Source organism: Limulus polyphemus, unplaced genomic scaffold, assembly GCF_000517525.1.
Source record: "Limulus polyphemus unplaced genomic scaffold, Limulus_polyphemus-2.1.2 Scaffold8120, whole genome shotgun sequence".
NCBI lineage: Eukaryota > Metazoa > Arthropoda > Merostomata > Xiphosura > Limulidae > Limulus > Limulus polyphemus.
This window is the reverse complement of record NW_013673730.1, coordinates 25,470-28,736: the sequence shown is the minus strand read 5'-3', so window position 1 is coordinate 28,736 and position 3,267 is coordinate 25,470. Positions and strand designations below refer to the sequence as shown.

Below are 3,267 nucleotides of genomic sequence, written 5' to 3'. Positions count from 1 at the left end.
TCGTTCCATGGGATAGTTCTGTTGTTGTCCTACTTCACCTACTGTGTATATGGGCTGTATAAACTGTCACGTGGAGCAGCGATATTTACAGATACAGGATACAGTCATGAACAATTCCTACTGTTCCACGGGATAGTTCTGTTGTGTCCTACTTCACCTACTGTGTATATGGGCTGTATACAACTAGCCCCGGTCTCCCCTATATGGGCTGTATAAAACTGTCACGTGGAGCAGCGATATTTACATATATCGTCTAATTGGTCAGCTATATAGAATAAGAACTTTGGGATTTTAGACTTCCTCTTTAAGTCTTGTCACTCTGTTTTATCCTTTTTTAATTGTTGCTTTTGTGTTCATCTTTATTTAAGCAAGTTCACAAGAATAGTCTTGAGATCATTTCAAGTACATATTATATTTCCATTTTCAGTTGTTCATAGTTCATTTTATTTTACATCTCCATGTTCAACCTATGAGTCAGTCGGTGACTCATCTTGTGGACTTATAACGTTTGATTCGCCTCAGAAGACACAGCTCAAGTATTACATTGCGATGACAAACCTTGTCGAAACGTTGTACATTTGCTGTTATGTTAAAGTTATATTAAAGTTTTTCTTCATTATTTATTCAAGCCGTCTCCAACCATTATCAAACTTACATTCTACTTCTAACCAATCACAGCTCTTGTTCTTCCATGCAATGCTCTGTGTGCTACGTTTATCCTTGCTCTATATTGGTGAATCTATCCTTAATCTAATTATTAATTGAGTATAGTTAGTTAACTTATTAGTTTAAATAATCATTTTGAGCCCATAGACGTCAAATAATATTCATACATGAATATAATATTAAAAGGTTAAAATTTAAATTTACAATTAAATTATATGAAAGCAAAAAGCTTTAGAATGTAATATAAAGTTGATATAACAAAGTATTTTTTATCTCCAGCTTCCAAGTGCAGTTCGAGAGTGTGAAAACGAAATATTTCCTGCTGACACATTCGGCGAGTTCGTGAATGAAATGTGCAGTAAAGAAAGAAAAGCGGATTTACAGGTGATGATTAACTATTTTATCATTCTATGTTTAATCTCTACTTGCATAATCAAACTTTCTTTATTTGACAATGAGATTTTATTCAACAGATGATTTGTTTACAGTATACATATTTTATTCAACTTAGCTACAGCGTTTAGAATAAAATTAAAGGATGACGTCACTCGAGGAGTTGGACGTAGCTTATAGTTAGGTGTGTCTTCAACCCTGAGTTCGGGTCCATCTTTTGTCCGTTTCAGTCCTCATTATTTTGGAAAACAAACTCTACACTCTATCAGTTTAAATCACTCATAAATTATATTAGGATTATATTTTATAACTATTATAAATCTGACAGCCTCTTTAAAATTTTATTTATTTGTAGACATAATACATGTAAAAGGCAACTGCTTATACCTTTCTAATCACGATTAATTTTTACAGTCACTAATGTCTTTCGGAACGATATACTTGTCCTAAATTGTGTTATAAATAGTTTTAAATATGTTCCTGCTTGTTTGCACTTAACCTGTTATGTTTATTTAGACATAAACTACTGCTTATAAACTAAAAGTATGCAATCTTTTTGAGATAAAGACAGAGAACGAAAACACAAGTCAAACAATTAAAATATAATGAAGTTAAAATCACATTGTTCTAGATCTGTTTAAATATGACAATATGAAGAAATATTCATCAAAAAATCTTCTGTTTATGACAAGACTTCTTTCTGCCGCCTTAAAGTTTTATTAAATATCAGTTACAAATACAAAGTGTTTTGTTTCTATACTAATTCAAATTCTTAACGTTGCATGAATAATTTTACAGATATTAAAGTACGAAAATGAAAAAAGGTAATAAAATACTTTTCTATTTTAATTGAATATTATCGTGTTAAAACACTATGGCATCCTCTTTTAGTTCATCAAACTAACCCTTAATATAAATGAAATTCTAAATACAATTTGTATATCAAGAGGATTTTTCACAGACTAGAAGATCGGTTGAAGTTAGCAGATTCACGTTATCAACACATTGTTTCCAAAATTACAGTGAATTAACGAAAAATAACCAATCCTAATACAACAAATACCTACCAATTCTGACTTTCCACTCACAAATTTTCTGTTGCACTCTTTTATCCCATTCATTTTTCCAGGCATCTCTTTATTAATCTCTGAATAAAATAAAAATATGTTTGATTTGCCTAAAGAGGATATTTTTTCTCATGTTACGAACCAGCTTAATTAAAAATACTTGATTAAACGTAAGGAAATATTTATCGTATTTCTCCTTATGATAGATCGTAAAATATAATTGGGTATAAAAGTGTATAGCTTTACTTTAGTAATATTTTATTCTAGTTTTCTTTTGCTTTGTTTTTCTACTGATCAAGTACAGACATGAAACAAGAACACTTATTTTAATAATACTATTGCTTAATATTTTATACATCAATAATGTTTGAAAATGAACTTACTACACAACTTTTTCCAAGCTTTATCTATAGCGTCGCCTTTCACCAACGTCAGGCTTACGAGCACAAAAAGAGCTGCAAAGAGGACTTTCATGTTGAGAATGTTGCTGTTTTCGTGAAAACTTCAGCTTAGAAAACGCTTTTTATATCATTCATCCAACATTTTTCAGCCAATGATTTCAATTGAATCTTAACTATCCTAAAATTAGTAGCTTTATCGTATATTTACCAATCGTTGTATGCCTCTTTTCACATTGGACCAATAGCGTTTAGTGACAACCAATAACAGAGTATTCATAAGAAACACGGGAACCTCCCATTCCTACAATAAGGTCACGTGACTTAAATCCGTTCGACTTCAGTTTCATTCCGTGTGGAAGTTTCACTCTGTTATAGCACGTTATACATATTACAGGTTGGAAGAGTTGTTTGAAGACACATCCACTAGAATAAAATATAATACAGGTTAATACAGCGTGCGTTTCAAGCACACAAATTGTATAAAGGTGTTAAAATATATCTCGACTAAAGGGTTTAGTGATCACTTCGTAGCTCAAATTGCTAAATGAATTAAATTTACAGTGTGTAACTGTTCAGGCACTTGCTAAAATATTCATGCAATTTAGTTTTAATATTTCGTTTTTGCTCACCTTGTTTTCATCTTTCGTATATTTCCGTGAAAACACTAACATATCAGACATTAGTATCCATAAATAATTTATACAATAATATATATATATATATATATATATATATATATA

General features: G+C 30.7%; 2 long non-coding RNA genes across 2 annotated transcripts in view; one reads left to right on the top strand and one right to left on the bottom strand.

The window, feature by feature from the left end:
- Positions 1-944: 944 nt before the first annotated feature.
- LOC111083077 overlaps positions 945-3,267 on the top strand; it is a 5,090-nt gene continuing 2,767 nt past the window's right edge. Inside the window, exons 1-2 of the long non-coding RNA XR_002608783.1 lie at positions 945-1,050; positions 1,220-1,221. This is a non-coding gene — a long non-coding RNA (uncharacterized LOC111083077). The remainder of the gene's footprint in view (positions 1,051-1,219; positions 1,222-3,267) is intronic.
- LOC111083076 lies at positions 2,125-2,986 on the bottom strand. The gene is made up of 3 exons (XR_002608782.1): positions 2,736-2,986; positions 2,510-2,581; positions 2,125-2,206 (listed from the first exon to the last, which is right to left on the bottom strand). It is a non-coding gene; the product is annotated as an uncharacterized LOC111083076 (long non-coding RNA).